Below are 21,563 nucleotides of genomic sequence, written 5' to 3' on the forward strand. Positions count from 1 at the left end.
GGCAGGAGCTAGCCTTGCCTCGTGTACCTCCGATTGTGGAGTTTACAGAAAAGGAGGCCGTCCGTCCGTCCGTCCGTCCTGACAGCGGCGGAGTCAGCAGCTGGCACGCTCCTCTTCCTGTCGCCGCTGCTCCGGCAAAATGAGCGGGCGCGCAAGAGGCGCTGAGAGCAGAGAGCGCGGAGCCGGCGAGGTGGGAGAGCGACAAGCACGTTGTCTTTGGTCCGCCGTGTGGGCGGGGAGAGGCGAGGCTGAGAGAGGAGGAAGAAGAAGAGGCAGAACCGGGGCTCGCAAGCAGACAGTAGTGAAGTGAGGAGACAGGGCGGCAGAAGGGAAGCGAGACCCAGCCAGCCACGCACTGCCAAAGGGTTGGGCCAGAGGGTGGGAAGCGGACAGAAATAGAGGCAAAGGAGAGGGGCGAGGAAACCGGGTGGAGACAGAAGCAGAGGGGAGACTTTGCGGGGATCAGAGAAGCCAAGGCAGAGGATTCAGAAGGGCTCTGAGGGGGGACAGAGGAACGGGGCGGCGCGGCGGGATCTAGGAAGAGACAATAAGCGCTACCTCGAGAGAAGTCTGAGGAAGGCACAGGGAGAGAATAATCTCCGTAACGATCCGAATCAGAGCCATGCAGCCGAAGAAGTGAGGAGTGCAGACGGGTACAAAGAGGCGCGCAGTCAGGCAGCATCCCCGGAGAAAGAGCGCGAAGTGCCCGGTAGTAACAGCTCTCCAGCCCAGGAGGGGAAGAGGAGGCGGAGTAGACCATGCCTTGCAGGAAAACAGGCGTATTGTAAGAGCACCCTCGTCTGCAGCCAGAGCAGCCCCAAATTACATCAAGACGCTGGGGGGCATATCCGGTGTGTTCATTCAAGGTAAAACCAAGACACCTCCCGCCCCCAACAACCCATTTCTACGTGTCTGCCGCGTGTTATGTTTCTGTACCATTTGTAGCAGCCTAAGCTTTCTTGTCCTGTCTTTGAAGCCATTTGCTGTGTCTCTGCGCGTCTCGATTTGATCAGCTCAGGGTGGGTCTGACACATGAGGAGGGAAAGGGGGCTTGTGAAGTGCATCTGAGTCTGGTTGGTGCTCTGAGCGTTTTAGCGTCGCCTGTATCCGAGGGGCTTTGAAATGGCAGTGTATTGCTGTTCCTTGAGATAACTAGTAGGCGGATTATGTTCAGAGTTCTGCGGTGTTACATTCTGAAAGATGTGCCTGCCTTTTGGATGACTTTTTAATTCATACCTGCGTGTGTTTAAAAATTGAGGGTTTTTTTAAGGATAAAGAAACATAGATAAAAAGTTTTCCAACTGAGCTAAAGATTCTCTGCCACATTTCTCCAGGCTTCATAGGTGCCAGACCCCTGCCTTGCCTGTAAGGTACTTCGTGCATCTGTACTATTGTAAATAATAGAAGGTAGATAATTTAGGAATCACATTCAAGCTGTCTGGAAGACAGGCAAGTGTTGTGGAGATAAGGGGTTTTCAGTCTGAGAAACATTGATTTGCTTGCAGTTAAGATTCATAGTACATTAATATATAGCAGTGGTGTGTTTTTTTCTTTCACATAAGTAAGTTAAATTAAACTCCTTTTTCACCACAACCTCTGGAATTACAGTTCATGTGATAGAGAAACTTCAAATAGTTCCTTTAATTTAACATTAAAATGGCAACAGATATTTGCTATTGTGATTGTTGTAGATGCTGGTTAAATGCTGTTTTAGATGCTGGTTAAAAGCCCAAAAAAGTCAGTGAACCAATTACTTAATATTGACAGAAGTCTAGTAAAAGAACACACATTGTTTGTCAGATATTCCTAGTGCTAAACAGCTGTGTTTTGATTTGGTAAGAAGTAGCATATTTGGGTTAGCATCCTTATGATGTCATGGAAGAAATTGCCCGATGGCTGTGAAGCTTACTGTATCTCACTTAAGTATCTGAAATCGGCAGGCTGTCTGCAGTGTTCATTGCTTGCAATTACTTCATTGCTGTCATGCTGTACATTTATTTTGAGAGTCCAAATTGTGTCAGATGCTTTGTTTACAGATATAAATAAAGCATGGATTCATTTTGTCAACTCCTGTATATCTAAGTTCATGCTGAGAACTTTTTGGAAAAGTATCATTTCATCCAACTATGCTAACTGATACAAGCTAAGCAGTCTTTCCTTAAACTGTATGCTTTTACCTTTCCATCTGCTGTAAATCCATCAGTGTTACTACTATCCATTTTTTTTAAAGCAGGAGAGGAAATATGTTGCTTTTGTGTCCATTTAGAACAGCTTATCTATTGCTCATCCATTAAAAAAAATACAACAGTGATAAACTGTAAGAATAATAACATTGGTGTTTTATATTTTGTTGGTTCAGAATACTTTCTAACTCTGTCATTCAAAAAATAAACTACACACTGTTTTTTAAGGCAAGCTAGTGTACACAATTAGGCTTGCAATTTACTAATTTTACAGCGACTTTGCTCTCAGTTTTGAACTGAGCCTGGTTACCTTGAGAACTGTAGCATTAGCACTGTTCGAGCATGCTCCACTTGTGATTTCGGGTGTGTTCTCTTTGTAATGCTACTTAATGAAGAACCATCTCAGTCTGCCATAAAGAAGCATTATGGAAGAGGAGAGCAATGATTGGCTATGGCTGCTGAAAAAAAAAAGCAGAGGTAAAAGCTGTCCGTGGAACATGGTGAATCATTATTCAAATTCTGTGTATGATACCACGCTATACAGTATTAAAATAACGGCTGGGTATTTTACATGTGTTCCAAGTAAATCTTTGCTGGGGGCAGGGAAAGTAGCTAAGAACTAAATGAAGGATGTTTAGAACTTGTGAGAAAACATAAAATATAGGTAAAAGTCTGAGTCTTCTTAAAGATGTAAATCAGTTTGGCATTATAAAACAATTTAAATTGTAAAATGTAACATTTATTTCCCGAGTGTTTGTTAACTAAAAATATTGTAAAAGAGCTTTATTAAATAATAAGCATATCTGTGAATTGTTGCTGTTTTAAGTGTGAAAGAAATGCATGATATTTAATTAAAAATCATGAATATTGTACTTTCATGTTATGCTTATGTAGGTCTTAGAAGTTCATTTAGTTCACATAATTCATCATCATTATTTTGGTGTTTGCAGAAAGTAAACAGTTGACAACCCCTAGTGATATTAATGGGTAAAATAACATGCCTATAGATTTATTAAAAATTCATTATGTATGAACATAAAATCCTTAGGTATGGATTTGTTTATGAAAGCTGCATAAATATAAAGCATACATGTCAGGAATTTGCAAAAGTTTGTCTTATAAATATTCTGCAAAACATTTAACATAATAGTTTGGAACAGCGTATATGTGTATCTTGATTTCTGTATGCATTTGTTTCATTAACTAAATTTAACCTGAGAGATCCAAACAAGGTTTCATTACTCAAGCAAATTTTTCAAGTTCCATTCATATATACTTGAAAATAAGTCTTTGGCATAGAAATATGTTATTTTGCATTTGTGTATGCACAAGTGTGATACTGTGCATGTTACAAACTTGTTCTGAACTCTGAATATATACAGATATATAGATATGACCTGGTGAACCTAATCAAAGAAATACCATTTGAAGCAGACAATGAAATTTGTTCTTCCCAAATTATCTTTTCAAAAGAAAATGTAATCCTGTAAAGTTCAAGAAATGTCCCAATGTTAACTGAAGTAAACAAAGTTAAATCTATATAGGTGGAGGACAAACTCTCAGATATCAAAAATGAAACATGGACATTCTGAGTTTGGAACCCAAATGGCATCAAAGTCTAAGTATCAAAAGATCCAAGAAAATGGGTAGCTGGTGATATGTGATATATGACAGAATAAATACCAATTTGTTTGCCATTTATGTTGTGTATATATGAAAATATTTTCAAAGAATAAGTGAAAAATTCAGTCATCAAATGTAATGGCAGTTTTTCTCATTGGCTGTAGAGCCTGATTTCCTGTGACCTAGCTAAATGTATCAGATTGTATATTTTCCATTGTTCATCAGCTATCTAGGCCTAAATCTTAGTTTAATTTTTAAAATGTTTGCATATAAAGTACACTTAGAAATATTTTGCAGAGAAAGAGTATTCTGTTTTTTTAAATATAGGATTATGCAATATTTACATGCCAAAGAAGTGAGCATTCTTAAATAAAGGTCTACATAGTATATGAGAAATATTGTTGGATCAGATACAAATCATCCTAATCAAATTTTCTGTAGTAATACTAGCCACATATTTCTGTAAATAAACAGTCTATGAAGCCATTTAATTATCATGACTTATGTAGACACTATAACTGTAAATAATTGTAAGATCCCATAAGTCATTGGTCCTCATAATTATTTTACTCAGTGAGACACATTACTTATAATAGAATATATTTCTTTGGTGTGTATATAATTTTTAATAGGTAATTATAAAATATTAAACATGAAATTATAATGATTTAATGATTTCAAATGACAAATTCATGCATGTGGAAGCTAAGATTCTATGTATACCAACAGATCTCGTTCACTTTTTATAAATGGATTTTACCATTTTTCATTGGGCTCAGTTAAAATGGTTAGAATATTTGTAGTAAAAGAAATAATGAAGTGAGTGGTGTAATAAAACTAGATTCCTAAAAGAAACAAGTCAGTGTTTTTGAATAGGAACCTTTGCAGCAAAATGTGCTTTATAAATACCATTTACTTCTGAAAATATTTTAAGTTTTGGAAATAAGTGCATTACAAGAAATTATTAACGTTTTATGAAATATTGCTTTAATTTAAACCTGTTCTGAAAAAAAATGACACAGTTGGTAGAGTACTATGAACTAGAAAAAATGTCTGATCGTATTATTATTTAGTTGAAGATTTTCATACTAAAATTCTATGACTGTACTTTTTAAAATAATATAGCAATTTGGGGAATGTGTGTATACTAAATTATAACTTCTATAGAAACCATTATATTTATATCTTTTAATTTATATATTTTCACATTATGCAATTTTCAGTTGCTCAATTACTTTCAATTTTTTAGCATCAATGAATTAATCATTGCCATGCTGTAAGTACAAGCTCGCCCATATTTTATCTGCGGGAAATATGAGTCATAGATGGATTATAATGGGTTTGTATATGCATAATTGAAAGTGGTGTGTGTGTGTGTGTGTGTGTATTTTAGTACTGTAAGGTACAATCGATAGAATGTAAGCACTTAACTGTATTTAGCTCCTTCCGGTAAAACTCATCTTTCTTGAGATTACACTCAAAATATTTTTTTTCCTTTAAACTTTAAAAAACAAAATTAAGCTAAACTATGTGTGAAACAGTTTGACCAAATTGGAGATAAGCTACTTCTAACTTATGTTAGAAGAAGAGGCTACGTGGACTATAGCCTCTTCTTCTAACATAATTCTTTTTTCAGTTGAACTGTTTAAGATTAGATGGGTTAATTTTTGGTTTAATTAGCCTGCGCTTATAGGCAAGTTAGGTTATGTATTGTGTCATTGTTAATGTGCTCTTGTTTTTTTTTTTTTCCCCAGTACTGTGTTACCACATGCTTAATTAACATTTCCATACAATGCCTTTGGATTTATTTCTTCTAGTGGATTTTTAAATAAAGTCTATGTGAATCTAAATTAAAAAGTGATAGGGTTCTTTTCTGCAATATTTTTTTTCAGTAGACCAACACAGATTTTATGTTTACCAACATAACTGTAATATTTTTGTTTTGAATACATAGTTCATACTTTTTCTAAAAAGAGTAGTATAGATAAATCACCTATACCAACTCATTGACATGTATTAGACCCATCATAGCTATTTTATCTAAGTTATTCAATAGGATCCAGGTTCAGTTAATTTAGTCTGGGTCCAGCATAATGTTTACAATACTTACCTGTCAGAGTAAAACACGATAATGTACTCTACTAGAACAATAACATTAAATTATCATGTTCACATCTTTAACATGATAAAAAGCATTACTGTGTCATCAGTTAAGTACACAGATCTCTACAAAGGGGCTGTATGTACTTGATTGCTTTTGCCGCAGGGCTCACAATTTTGTTTTCCTTTTCCTTTTTTCTTTTTAAAAGCCCAAGGAAAGCTTTAATTCAAACGCGAGTACATTAGAACAATTTCATGAATATCTACAACAGTGTGGAGATTTTTTTGGAGAGTTAAATCCTTTTGGAGTATAGGAGTCTAATGAACAAACTTTAATGAACTTTTGGGAAATCTCTCAAAGCACAAAAGACCACTTAAGCTTGTATTTTTCAGTGAGGTTAGCTTTTTCTTGTCTCTGTCATACTTTTCCTAATTTAAAAGAACTAGCTGCAAACCAAAAGTGTATGTTTAGCCATGTCCTTTTTTTTCCGATTTGCAAGCGAATAAAGAGCTATACAGTAGATTCATATAAATGTTCAGGTTTTTGATAACAAGTATATGTGCAAGATACTCCTCTGCTAGATGATTAACCTATAGGAATAGTACAGTTATTTTTGCAGTAAGACTACTTAAAAACAAAACCTACAAAATACCACATTTCAGAAAGTTTCCTAATAATATAGGAAGCTAACTCATATCCAGTCAGGCATTTGGCATATCTGGTTCATTCTCTAGAGTTGCAGGCTGATCTCTTTTACATCTCTAACTTGAGATGTAAAGGATTGAAAATGGCACCATTAAGCAACCAAACGACATTACTGAACAGCAAGTTTTACCATTTCCTGATTTTTTTTTTCATTTTTAATAATTATTCTGTTGTACTTTGAATGGTTAGTATTTTGGAGCTGAGACAAAGATCAATTAAAGACCAATTTTTACCATGGCCAATATTGAAGTAATTCAGTCTGAAGATCTAGAAGTCCCTATTCCTACTAATGCTTGGGGCTTTTTTCAATACAGGGCTCCTGATCTTCCAATTCTGAATGAATTGCCTTCTGAGAATGGATTGTTCTCCAGTCTGGTCTCTTGTTGAATTATTAACAGGAGTCTGTTTTCCACTCCTTAGCGTTGTATCCTGTATGCTATGGTATTCTACCAATTACAGATAGATTTTAGGTCCAATACCAGTATGTGACTGGAAGGTTAGAAGGTTGTTTCATTTCATGCTGTGTGCCCATGCCAATCAGATACACCATGTTCAAAAGGTACTCAACCCTCCACAGCAGATATGGGCAAATGTAGAGGCTAATTAGGATAGAGGATTGGTGAAAATTACCATCCTTCTGTTCAAACAGATTCCTTGAACTAAAAGACAGCATTCACTGGAAATCTTAATGATGTGGTGTGATAAAAGATACCACCCAGCAATAAGAAATGTGCAGGCTTAACAACTGAGGATGCTAGTTATCTAAATGAGATTTCCAAGTATGTTTAACAAGGATACTTGGAGATATAACTAATTTTATGTGCCAATTAACTGACGCTGCATATGTGCATGCCTTTCTAGTTTCAATGAAATATGCTATGGAGATCTTAAATATATTTCAACTTCCTGTGTTCCTAGAACTCCTGGAAAAATCCCCTGCAGGGCTGCATAAGAAAAACTCTCATTTTTGCAGGTGCTTATAGTTAGGTCATTCAGGTTCCATGCAATTTTATTGGATCAAAATGTTCATTTTTTTTCCTCCCATATATTAATTGATAAAATGTAATATTCTTGAATTCTGTTGGCTGAAGAACAAGAAACTGAAATAAAAGAGATTACTAACACAAATCTGATGCAGTAACCTGTACAAATATAACTTAGTGTACATTAGATTAAAATTTATGTATGTAGACTAATAATTTTTTTGCAAAAAGATTTTAATTTTTTTTTTAACAAAAAATAAATTTCTGGGATTACTGGGTGCCATTAATAAATAGTAGTAATCTACTACTAAACAATAAAAAGTAAATAAATGTTGATTTATACTCACCCAGTAATCTCTTGATGTGTATGACTAAATCATCATGTGTAACTTGCATGTGTGACTGAACCATCAAATATAATCATACCCCATGGGCATACATATACCCACATATACACGCATATACAAATCTTTAAGTTTCCTGTTCACCAAGGAAAAGTACAATAGCAACATATGAATTCAGTTAAAAATTAAAAATAAAAACCATTAAGAAAATAATTGCAAGAAACAAATCATTTGAATATTCTCTTAACTTACCTAAAAGTGATGTCAGCTTAAGCATGTTATACATCCTTAAAGGGGACATTTCATAAAGCTACCATTGAAAATTATTAGTGCCAATAAAGATATTTACAGCCATAATTGTCCAATGAATCATTTTTAGAAGAAATGGGAAGGTTTTGCATACGTCAGAGCCACACAGAAACAACAAAACAACAGAGTATGTGCTTCTCCAGTGCCTGTACTACAGAGACATTCGTACTAGCCTGAACTCACCATTACTGTATAAATACCCAGAGCACACAGGAGGACAATTTTATACCATCCTCTTACTTTCAGATACCAACCCTGCTACAACATACAATGTTGCCAGGTTCTGTGCAGCAGTGCTCAAAATTTGTGGGATGATGACCTGTACTTGGGGCTCAACTTTATGAACTAGATTTAATGAATACCTAGTTCACCATATCACAGTGCTTTGTAACTTGATAGATATAGTCTTCCACATACTAACCTTTTATGCTCCCCTATACCCATCTAATGCTTCTGCCCCTTTAGATTGTTGCTTTATATATATACTTTTAGTTTTTAATTTATATTTTCTAGCTTTTCATAATTTTTTTAGACTTTTATTTCTACTCTTTACACATTTATGCTTTTTAATGACTACCCCACCCTCCTTATGCTGGTATATGACCTTAATAAAGATTTGATTTTATATGTCAGAACCTGTATTTTACTGGGAAACATCTCAATCATAGTGGTTTTCCACTAGCCTGTTCAAATCAAGCTGAACAATAAAGCAATGTGTAATACATGAAGCAGGCAGAAGCAGTATTTAGGTAGCACAAACAGTACGTCTGTATTCCTGGAGAACACATACATTTCTGTAATGGACAGAGCAGATAACCACGAGGAACAGGAAGAACAGCCACAGCCAAGATAGTGGTCAGATAAAAGAAATCCGAGTCTGTTTCTCTAATTCGAGAAAACATCTCAGACATGACCCTCCCTAATTCTCATGAACATGGGGGGCGGGGGGAGTGTATTCAGACTTGCAAAATTCTCTTACAGTAGCCTTATAATAAAGCAGCATCAGCATTCATAACTTTGGTTTCCTAGTCTGGTCTACCTTGAAGTGCTGACAATTTCTGGCCAACTTACAATGTGTATACACTGTTTGCTTTTATACAATGGTAAGCAAGGACTCCAAGTTTATGATACCATGTGAATGAACAATGTGCTAGGCATACAACTAATTCACCTCAACTTTTGCTGGCTTTATATTATTTTTATATACTTCTAATCAGCCAACTAGGATTTGTAATTCAACCAGTTCAAAGCTAATTTGAAAATTATGCCATCTTTGAGTGCAATTAATCATAAAAATATGCTAGGGCACAATATGAAGTTAGTCCTCAATTTGTTTATTCACTCATGAGGAAAAAAAGTGAATAGATTTAATAGAGGAGCATGCAGAGCATACTATTCATTCACTTTATGGCTAAAAGAGCAAAGCTTATGACCTTGCAAATGCCATCATTTGGCAATTACTTTGTATTGGCAACCAAATAGATCTGTTCGGTAGGTATGCATGCTGAAAGCACAAATTCTTCTGATAAATAAAAAGGTGAATGTTTGAACTGTATTGATAAAACATTATTATGATAGTTATTACAATTTATATATAGTAATTACAGCAAATACTGTGAAAGCACGACCACTTTTTGCAATTTATTCTGGACTTTGGAGTGGGGGGAGGAAATCCTGTTACATGCTTTCATGCCTAAGAAGAAATTACCTTCTTATACTGAAATGTAGATATGGAGACTTGCTGGACCAAGGAAGCAAACATAGATAGTATGAATAAAACAGGATGTTATGTGGTAATGGGTTTACATGCACTTTCGAACAGCAACAGTTTCCCTCAAGAGTTAGGGCTAGGGTTACATCTGGGTTTGTAACATTTTCTTTAAACAGCTGCTTAAAGTGTCTGCCAGCCTGACTGGCCATCCTACTGACCATCAATTCAGCTATTCATCTCTTTGAAAATAGGCTTTCTGTTTTATAATATAGTGCAAACTGAATTCAAAGTTACTGTCAATATTTCTATTGAAACAAATGAACAAACAAACCTAGTATATGGTTGTGGCATATGTAGTGAATTATCTAACTCTTACAGGGCATTATATTGCTAATTTTACTAATATGCTTTTTTGGGGGGGGGGGAGGAGGATATGAGATAAATCTACTAAATTCAAAAGCAATACCAAAGATAAACATTTTGTGAAATAATTTTAACAAGATATTTTATTAAAGTTATAGGTAAATTATATGTATTAGGTAACTGGCTTAATTGTCCTGGTTTTTTTAAAAAACTTTTCAACATTTAAAATCTGTATCAATTTACATAGATTTATTTAGATAACGTAAATAATCCTATAAAGCTGGGAGGAACATTACGCCACCATCTGCAAGGAACAAATAAATATAAAATGTAATGTGGTATCAAACCTTATAAAGAACAAACATTAACTCTTGAGAAATACACAGCAAGCTTTATAAAACTAGTAATTTTTAATTGTAATTAATACTGACAGAGATTTCAGTAGCTAGGAAAGAAAAATTCCATAACTGACATGGAATTTAATAACAGCAAGTTGAAAAACAAATGCTAATAAATTATTTTTGATGTAGAATAATGGGACTTTTTTAGAAGACAGCTTAATATACAGTTTAGTAATCCCAAACTAATTTAAAAGATAAATAGTCAAACATTACAGCATTTCAGGAGCATATTCATCTCCGTACACACAGAGCAAATTATTATATATGGAGACATAGTCATCTGTGGGTAGCTACAATAACAACAACAACAAAAAAAGGATACATGTTCTGTGTCATTACAGTGCAAATCCCACCACCAAAGTTGGATGCAAGTACATATGTCATGGGCTTTGCATCGTGACATTACTTGTACCATTTCCACTACATAACCAACTCCTGGGGATGGCTGGGGCACTATAGGTAGACAGTTTCCAGGCCCAGAAATTAGGAAGGTGGTCTGCTTTGGACAAAGTAGCATAAGTGCATAAATTGGGGTGTTATTCCAGTCTGTCACTAGAAGCATGATCACCTCAGTAGTAGAAAAGCTTATACTTGGTTTCAGTTGATTGGTGAGCTATGTCTGTACCTGGACCAAGAGAACCTAGATTTAGTGATCCATGACTTAACAGTGTGATGATTGCATAACTGCAATATGTTGTTTGTGGGATTATCCTTTAAGATAGTCCATAAACTGCAAATGGGTAAGTTGTTAAGTGAATAGAACCATGTAATATTGGTCCTAAAAGTGCTATTCTGCTTGGCTGTGAGCTACTGGCCCAGTTGTATGTGGTGATACTGCTCTCCAAAGCTTAGAACCCAAGTTCTGATGGCTCAGAACCCAGCTACTTAAAATATTGCTTGCCAGGACCACCCAACCAATGTATTAAAACAGTTGGGAAGGCTCTCCTCATGATACAATCAGTAGGTTCAGTTCATAATGATGTGGTGAGGAATAGGGACTTCTCTGCTGTAGTGCCACAATTATGGACCTCTCTGACAGTTGAAATGAAGCTGGCCTCTATCATGTCTTTTTTAAAAAACTAAAAGACATTTCCTCTTTTCCAGGCACATGTAGAATAATAATTGCCTGGACCAGGTTTCTTTCTGAAAATGAAATTTATTTAAAACAATGTTATTGTTATTAAAGAATATGGTTGATTTTATTATTAATGATTACATTTTTGTTCTGGGCTCCTTTCTTGTCCTGGTCTTCTTGGGAAGGAAGAACAGTATAAAAATACATAAGAAAATGACTCAGGGATAAGGCAAAGGGTAAAAGCATAAAGCTAGAAACCATAACCAGGTATAATAGTATTTCTACATCTGAATAGGTTGTCTTTTGCTGTACTTCTAGAAGAACTCAGCATCAAGGCCAGTGAACAATTTTTGTTTCTGACATTAATTGGCATATATTTGAGATCACATTTTCTACAATTCTTTTTTTTTTATGCCACAGCATATTCATCTAATCATTATGCTGCAAATATTTTCAGCTTTGAAATATCCACGTGTTGTTCTGCATAATATCCATATAGAATCCAAGTAATTGTCAGCTATTGATTCAAAAGCTATACAAAAATTATGTAGGAAGATTTATTTTTGAAATTCCACAGTCCCATTAACTTTGGAATTTCGCAGAATAGAATTTTATAGGATTTCAGAAACAAGTCATCAAACCTAATTTGCATTTCTTTTGCCTAGTTTCATTATAATGCCAAATCTATTTTACTCCAATGTTTACTGTTGGATATTAAACATCTTTAGGCAAGAGGGCAATTGCTTACTGATGAATGATTGGTAGTGTGAAAAACTGTTTTGTGCATTATGCTTTCTATTTCAATAAGGTTGCAATACTTGCCCCATCTTGGCATACCCTAAATATATGAGAGCAGTTTATTTTTTTTAATTGACAACTCATACAGTCAATAGAATATAAAAGAGAAAGTCTGACCACCTAATTGGTACAACAATGTTGACAACTGTTCGCTGCAGCATGCCTTGTCAGTTGGTTGAATCTGTTGAGTTTCTGCTAAGGCTTACATGCTTTAGTGCCTTAAAAAGCATTTGTTTGCTCTTAAATAAAATATGATAGCTATCTACATGAACCATTATTTATGAAGCTGTTTCCTGTCTCTTTTCTGTATGGTTTAGAATATTCTAGGAGTGGCGGGTTGCAGCAACAGTTTATATTTGGGGATGATCAAAGCTTTCTGCTTGAGTTAGTTGGAGAAACAATGATGACCTGACTCTCTTTTTTATTTAACGGAAGATGGACCATGTTAAAGAAAAAAGGAGCATTTCCAAAGAGGTTATCTCTGTATGGCTGGAAGAAGAGAGATCTTGAATTACATGAAAACCTTAAAAGCAATAGGCATTGCTACCTTGTAGCACCTTAATGTCTTCAAAGAGTATGTGTTTCTTTAAAAGTCAGGAGAATAAGGAGATCTGACTTATGGGTCATTCTTGCTAGCTGTATCCTCCCATAAAGTTCAAAAGAAAAAAAAAAGCTTGATATAAAAGACAAGCCAAATTAAGAGGACTCTTGACAACACTGTTTTCTCCACATCATAAAGAGTACCTTTCTTTCCTGAATTTCATACTGCTTCTGAAAATAGCTGGAGATTCTGTGGCATCTAAGTTATTAGGTAGCAACATTTCACCTTTAATGCATGTCTAGGCAAGAGTGAACGTAGTAAAACTAAAACACTCTAATTTCAGAACAAGTGAATTATGGATATCATATTTAAAAACAGAAAGATATAATGTAATTCTCTAATATAAGCACTTCCGCAACAGAAGACAAGAAGGACAAACTCAGATATACAAATGATAATTTCCCCTGATATTTCAGAATGAAATAGCCTGAATGCTGAGAGGATAAAATTAAATTCACCATAATTTTCTTTCTAGTTCAGCACTTATTATGCTGAAACTGTATTAAAATTTTGTCTTATTGCATTGTAGGGGAAAAAAAAAAAGTACACAAAACATTTCTGAGGAGACATCTTTTATGCCTGAAGTCCAAAAAACATGATAGCAACAAAGCTTTGATACATTTGGGAACAAAGGGAAGAAGTTAAATATATGTATTTGTTCCATAAGCCTACCATGCTTAGCTGTGCTATAAAACAAAATAAATACAATAAAATGATTTCACCATGGAAATTATTGTCAATAATGTTTTCCTGATAAATTGTTGCAACGAATACATATGAATAGTTTTGTAGTACGGATGGAAAATTAGTACTACGCAATTGTGATTAGATTATGTTCTTATGCAACCATTCTGCAACTACTGTTTATTTTCCCCACATCTTTGTCTTAAAAATAGGTATTTAAAATTACCAATATTTAAAGAAAGTGGTTAACTGCCTGAACTCTTAACAATCAGAACATCAGACTGTATACCTTTTGATACTACAATATTGAACTGTAGTGTAATACAGTTTTTGGAAAGTCCCATTGAGATAAATGGAATTTGTTTAGTAAATGTGCATTGAACTATGGCCAGAGCAATATGTTCCTAAGCTTTTGTGACTTTGTATAAGGTTGGAACTCTGTAAGAATATCTCTCTGTAATATGACAGTTGGATTCTGCAGAATTGTGAGTAAGCCAGGTTTTAAGGAAAAAAGGGAAAATAGAGAGCATGCATGATTGCTTCAGAAAGAAATTGTCCCATCTCTTCTAATCTCCCTGACTAATACCTACCATAATGAAATTTGTGAAGGGAAATGTTTCCCTGCTTCTTCAAAAAAAACCAATGAAATTGAACAAGAATGGTATACTGTATTTTTATTGTTTGGTGTTACAGGGAAAGCAAATGCTTTTTTTTCATGGCAGTTATTTGCAGTTACAAAATATAGTTCTTATCTTGAGAACAGGTTTACTGGTTGCAATTCTAAGCAAAATTATGCTCAAATTCTGTCTGTCTATCTATCTGAATTTATATGCTGCTCCAGTCCTGTGGGACTTTAACTGGGTTACGCTCTCTTCCTATAGTACGAAGATTAAAATAGCAAAAGTAGTATAACAAAATATATATTTTTTAAAAGTGCATAGTTTTAAAAAAAACTATGGCCACCAAAGCACAATACAAATGCAAACACAACCCCTAAACAAATGCATTTTAACCCTAATGTTTCAAATTCTGGCTTTGCTGTTTGATAAAATATCTCCCTTTGTATGCCATCAAGTTTAAGATAAAGTCAGAAGGCTTAGCGGTCTTTTCCATTTGTTGGGGTTTTTTTTCACATTGTTAGTGTAAAAAGGAAAAAAAATCAAAATGCTGTTTAAAATTGGGTGGGAGAAGTACGGTGGATATTTTTAGACAGGAAATAGAACATTAATCAACTGTCTGTGCTTAACCACTGGTTGATCAAGGTGTTAAAACAATATTCTACACTCAAGCTATCCTCTGTATTATGTTTTTAGAAATAGATTTAACTAGATAAAAGTTGTCAAGCCTTTCTTTTCAAAACTATATTTTTATAAAGAGAAAATAATCTTGCTGGATGAGGCCAAAGGTATTCTCACAGTAGGCATCCAGTTGTATTCACGAAGCCCCAAGCAGGACAGAAGGACAATACTCCTTTTCCACCGTTGCTCACATCTGGTAACAAGGTGTGCCATTTGTGATTCAGAAGATAGCATGAAGCCATCAAACCCCTAATAGATATTTCTTTCTATCTATAGCCATATACAATCTCTATACCCATATAAGACCTCTATAACATGATTTTGTTATGAAATTGGGCAAAGGAACCAGGTTATCTGAGGGACCGTTTCATCCCCATTACATTGACCCATCCCACCTGGTCAGGCAGAGAAGGTATGTTATGGACTCTGTCAATGAAAGAATGTCGACTGGCAGGGCCCAGAAAGAGAACCTTTTCTGCCATTGCCCCCACCCTATGGAATACTCTCCCCCCAGAGATGAGGTGGAGACCTTCCGGAAAGGGGTGAAGACATGTTTCTGCCAACTAGCGTGGGGTGAGAAGAGGGGCAAGCAACCCTGCAGGTGGCTGGCACCTTGAAGATGCTCCCATAAGTTAATAACCATTATTTACCATCAGTATCTTGGAAGACATTATTTATGTACTATATGAACATGTTTTTATTGTATTTTTATTGTATTTTAATTAATATTTATTCTTGTTTTGTTGTAAACTGCCCAGAGTTACTCTTGAGTAAGATGGACTGTGACTAAATTTGAAATATAAATAAAACAAACAAATAAATAAAGGAAGGGTTAGCCAATGGATTACTTATAAATTGAGCCAGTGATGAAACAAATGTTTAACTGTTATTAGAGAACTCAGATTAAACTTGATATAAATATTGCTAAAGATAACTAAATCATAATGCTTAGTTTCAGACACATTTGTCTGATATCTATCAACTTGTATGAAAGGATGTGGTTCTGTCAGCTCAAATGGACCTGACAGTTAAAATTACATCAAATGTAGATCCAGGCTGAAAAGTAGGAGATAAATGTGATGTCTGGACAGAGGCGTTTAGACTGACAAATGAGAATTGGCACCAAAGCATACCAGACATTGTGTAAGGCAGGGATCACAAACAACCATCTTGGAGGTTAAGTGACACCCAGTTTAGATATAGAGCTGAGTGAGGAGTGGGGGAGAATCCCTCAAATGTGAAAAAAAAATGCAGTGAACTGGTGCCCAAGGTCAAGGACAATTTCCAAATTTTAATCAGAGACGATGAGAGTTCTGTGATTCTGAAATTACATTCAGTATTGGGTAGAAAAAAGAGAAAAATGTTCTTGTCCTGAGCAGTTAAAATAAAGCATAGAAATTAGCTATTCCTAGATTGCTCTTAAACCTGATTAACAACAACAATGGAGGAAATAAGTGTCATTGTAGTGTAATACTGTTCAAGTACTGTTTTTACTTTCTTTCTTAGTGGAAAAAATAAGGAATTAGTTCTCTTCCAAACTTGTTTGACTGCAGCTCTGGAGCCCTGTGTTCCCAAGTTTCAGCAGTGTTAGAGAGCAAAGCTGATTTATTTCTGGCTCAACTATGGTGCAGTTGAAACTATTGCAAAGGATTGGGGGGGGGGGGGAATCAGAAAAAAAGCTGTGACTCCCCTTTCCCTGCTCCTGGTCTGGGATCCTGGTCCGATGAGGAAATGGTACTTTGAGCAGATTGGCTGGATCCTATATGCAAAATGCCAGGCTACTGGGTGGTTTTTTTTTCCCCCGTTTAATATAAGGTGAAAGTGAAGGGTTTTATTGCTGCAGGAACTACAACAGCTTGAGTCAGATGGTGATTTTCAATCCCTGACAACATTGCAAGTTGGCAGAAGAAATCAATAATGGATCAACTCTAAGTGTTTCTAAGGGCTTGAGGTATAGTGTAGAAGTACACTTAATCACTATAAAAGTTAGATACAGGGTAGACAAGGTTGGGGGTTTTTGGTTTTTTGTTTTTTACTTCTTGGATTGATGAATGCTCATGGGTATTATCCAAGACATTTCAATGCACTTGGCCATCTAGCTGTGTTTTGGTGCTCTTCGGGTCAACTCCTTGAGTAAGTTCTCGATAGTAATGTAATGGCTAGAATCTTTATTATTTTTTTTCCTCACACACACACACACACACACACACACACACACTGTCTTCCTTTCCATACATCCCTTAAATATAGATTTTCTTAGGCCTCAGTGGCTGTCTCAAAAGGAATCTGACATTCCTTTTATGTCTAATCTCAGAAGCAGTTATTTATAATATTTATTTGGCTTTACCTACAGAGAAGATGTGAATGGAAGAGGAGTTCCAATTTAATTGCTTCCTTATTGCCAAAGTAAAGTAATTTTTTATAGTTCTAAACATTTTTGTGTTCTAGAATTAGAGAAAATATAGGTAGTGGCTACTTACATCTCATTTTTATCTGATTATTCATAAAGATATTGAAGAATAGAAAAAGATTCCCCACATTCTATCATACAATATCAATATAAATATGTGGCATTAACATTCCCTTTTTGGTTACAATTTGGTTTCCTATTTACCCGAAAGTGGTGTTCTTCTGAAAAATATTTGTCTTTAATATCTTAAATCAGATCTTGGACTAGGATCAGGGAGTTCAGATTCAAATCCCTCAGCCATGAATAACTTTGAGCCAGTCATCCTCTTTCAGCACAAAATATCCCACTGGGTTATTGGACAATATTGAAATGTAGGGCTAAATATGCTTCCTTGAGTTCCCAGAAAAAAAGATGATACAAATCGAACAAGTAAATACAAATATGTAGTAGAAAACAGAATGGATAGATAGACAGACAGATAGGCAAGCTATCTCCTTTGGACTATGGATTTGAGATCTGTCCTGATGAATTTGCTTTGCTTTATAACTCATATAAAAGGGAGAGAGGGAGGGAGAATCTTGTTATATGTGATTTTGCTCTGCCTTTGTTTTATTGTTGAAATTCTGTACCAACTTTGTGAAATAGGTCACTCAGAATTCTTTACAGAACAAGGACAAAGAAAGCAGGACCATATACAGAAATGGACAGTAAACAAGGGAATGTAACAAAATGTATTTATTTATTTAATTCAGTTCCGAGGCCGCCCAACTCTTTAATGACTGTTTGGCTTACAATTAAATTTAGAAGAATTTATGAAAAATAAATTATATAAAATTTAGATAGAAGCTGAAGGGGGTGATTGTTATAAAAATATAGAAAGTGAATTTGTCAGACAGATCTTCTTGAGACGACTTGGAATTACATGTTTAATTCCTCATAGTATCTCCATTGAATTCACCATTGCAATCTGCCTAGTGACTCATCTGCAAACTGAAAGCTTTTTGTTGGATAATCCTTTCTTCTGAAGTCTGATAAGTCTACCAAGGGAAGATCCATTTTAAGTTGTGATGTTCATGTTTTCTGCTTTTGGAGTGAATAAGCTCACCTGGAACTATCCTGATGTTCCTTTCAATGTCAAGAATCAGGAAGATGAATTTATTTTCCTTAGCTTTAAAAGCCTTTTCACTCACATTGCTGTTTTATCTGTCACTTTATTATTGCATTTTAATTACTATACTACTCTCTTTAGATATGAGCCATTTACAGATGTGCTAAAGTTGCTATTTTAAAAATGTATACCCAACCTGCTGTTTTGTGTGTGTGAGGGGTGTGCATTCAGAGGATGTTTGATTATATATTTGAGGCAAAAGTGTGAAGCGTGTGTGTGGAAAAGAAAGACTCTTTATTAGGGCTGTGCAGCATTTTAGATTCAGTCTCCAAAAGATGCTTCAGAGTATGCAGGAATGCAAACATGGCACCTATCTGTAATACTTTAAAACACCATGTCTTTTCACAGAATCACGTGGCTACCACGCAATACCAGGAAAAGACACCATTGCTTTAAGATGCTGCAGAAGGTGCCACGTTTGTCCTACTGCTTATGTATTGATATGTTTGTGTTTCCAAAGTTGGAGTATTTTAAAGGGAAGGGAGATACTACAGTGGAACCTCGGGTTACGAACGCGTCTGTTAACAAACTTTTCGGGTTACGACCAGCTCCGGCCACAAAAATTTACCTCGGTTGGCGAACTCCGCCTCGGGGTACGAGCAGGATACGCGGCTATTTTCCCTCCTGTGACACGGTCCGTGGCCATTTTTCTGCCCCTGACACGTGGTCCGCGGCCATTTTTCTGCCCCTGACACGTGGTCCGCAGCCATTTTCCGCCCCTGACACGTGGTCCGCGGCCATTTTCCGCCCCTGACACGTGGTCCGTGGCCATTTCCCACCCCTGACACGTGGTCGTAGGGAGGGGGACTCTCCCTCCAAGCAGTAGCCGCCTCCCTGTCCTCTACACCAGAATGGATTAACGGTAATTACATGGAACCTTATGGGGAAATTTCCTTCGGGTTGTGACCAATTCGGGGTGTGACCAGAGTCATGGAACGAATTAAGTTCGTAAACCGAGGTTCCACTGTAGTTCCAATTATAACAGTAATTTAAGTTTAATAAACCAACAAGGAGCCTCTTTGCTCTTTTTATTCTTAAGCAGTCATATCAGAAAAAAATTAAACATAGTTTCTTTTATGAACTAAAATGGAAAGGTATAAATATCAGCTTTGGATCAATCCAGGGTATTAAATTAAGTTGAAACTATGATTGTATCCGAATTGTTCATCTGTTTATTTAAGAAATGTATATTGCCTCCCTGCTCGAACACTTTTAGGTGGTATACAATCGGTAAACAATCGAAAAATACACTTAAAAACAACAGTTAAAATTACTAGGCAATCGGAACCCTATTAGTAGTTCTATCACTACTTGGAACATACAGTATATCTTAAGTGAAAACTTTACTGAAACTAGTGAAATGTTTGCTTCATGATTGTGAATATTATTTTCACTATTATATTCATCAGGACTTTGACCTGGCCTATATATTCAACGCAGTGAAATAGTAAAATGCAGATATTGTTTCAGATCAGAGAATACTATTTTTCAAAGCTCCCCTGTTTGGGGAGTGGGGAGGATTTAAAAACATACAAAGAGAAAAACAGCCTAGCAGCAAATGGCTGGATTAGAATCTTTCTCCATGATACACTAATATTGGTAATAATACATAATATAATATTTTATACATTGGAGCATTTAAAAGTATCATGCCGCACTTTTAGTAGGGTAGACAGAGGTAGTCTTCCTAAATTCCTAGAACAAGCCTTATTTTTTTTGTGATAGGTCTTTTTGTGTTTTGACTTTGTTATAACTATCACTATAACAGCAGTGTTTGGAATGACTCGGGTGTCTGTGTGGTTTCAGATGTAGGTGAATCTCGTTCCTTTCACAAATATGGTGAATAACCCTATTTTAGTAAACTGCTGATCTTCATAGCACTACTGGTAAGAATGATGCATATTTTAAACTTAACATGGTGGAAAATCTATTGGTTTTCTAGAAATCCATTCAATAGCTTTTTGGAGTTTAACCTTTTTCTTGTACTCTCATTGTACTGTATTTTTAAAAATACTTTAGCAATTTTGTCAGTTACAAGATCCTTTAAATATTTTGGACATCCAATATAACATATGATTTCCCACAACTTCTAGAGATATTATTCTTGGATACTGTTTAATCAGTGCGCAAAACTTCTCCCAAATTTTTAAGGATAGAAAATGGCTCTTGACTGCAGAGGCATTGCTTAAACCTTCAAGGATTTATATGAATATCCCAGTTGCATGTAAATTAATATATACATAATCTATTTCAGTAGAATGGAGAATTAGTAATTGGGCATGTCAGGTTAGTAAGTTGATTTTATATAAAGAAAAAAGTGGATTGGAAGAAGGATATTTGAAAACTTGTGCTGTTTCTTACTATGAATGATAGGTATTTCTGCAGTACTGTGTAGCTGTATGTATTTCAGTCTGTTTCCTCATTACATTAAGGAAACTTGCTTAGAAAAATAAGCATGTTAGGAAAAGTATGTACAAAAGTATACAGGGACAATGCACACAAACGATGTACAAATTTTGTGTGAACGTTTTAGAATGCAGACTGAAGTGCAAATGGATAAACTAAGCTTATATTTGGAAGCAGGATAAATTGAATGGAACTGAAATGGACACATCAAATTTCAAGCTAATACCTTTGACAAGCATAAAATCCTTATACCAGCTCATATTGCGGCTATTGGTTCCTGTCCTTTGAAGATTAATTATTCTAGAGGAGAGGATTTCATTGCAAATGGAACATATCAAGAGAACCATGCATTCTCATGGAAGGATTATATAGACTCTTGCATTAAGATGACGAAATCCTG

General features: G+C 35.5%; 1 protein-coding gene across 1 annotated transcript in view; it reads left to right on the top strand.

Moving 5' to 3' along the window:
* The first annotated feature begins 400 nt into the window (after positions 1–400).
* Positions 401–21,563, top strand: part of ARPP21 (cAMP regulated phosphoprotein 21) — a 144,000-nt gene continuing 122,837 nt past the window's right edge. Inside the window, exon 1 of the mRNA XM_088150953.1 lies at positions 401–866. The gene's annotated coding sequence lies outside the window, so the exon portion shown is untranslated. The remainder of the gene's footprint in view (positions 867–21,563) is intronic.

Source organism: Python bivittatus, unplaced genomic scaffold (assembly GCF_059951505.1).
Source record: "Python bivittatus isolate LINGU-HERP-01145 unplaced genomic scaffold, Pbiv_v1 ctg000610_np1212, whole genome shotgun sequence".
Taxonomy (NCBI): Eukaryota; Metazoa; Chordata; class Lepidosauria; order Squamata; family Pythonidae; genus Python; species Python bivittatus.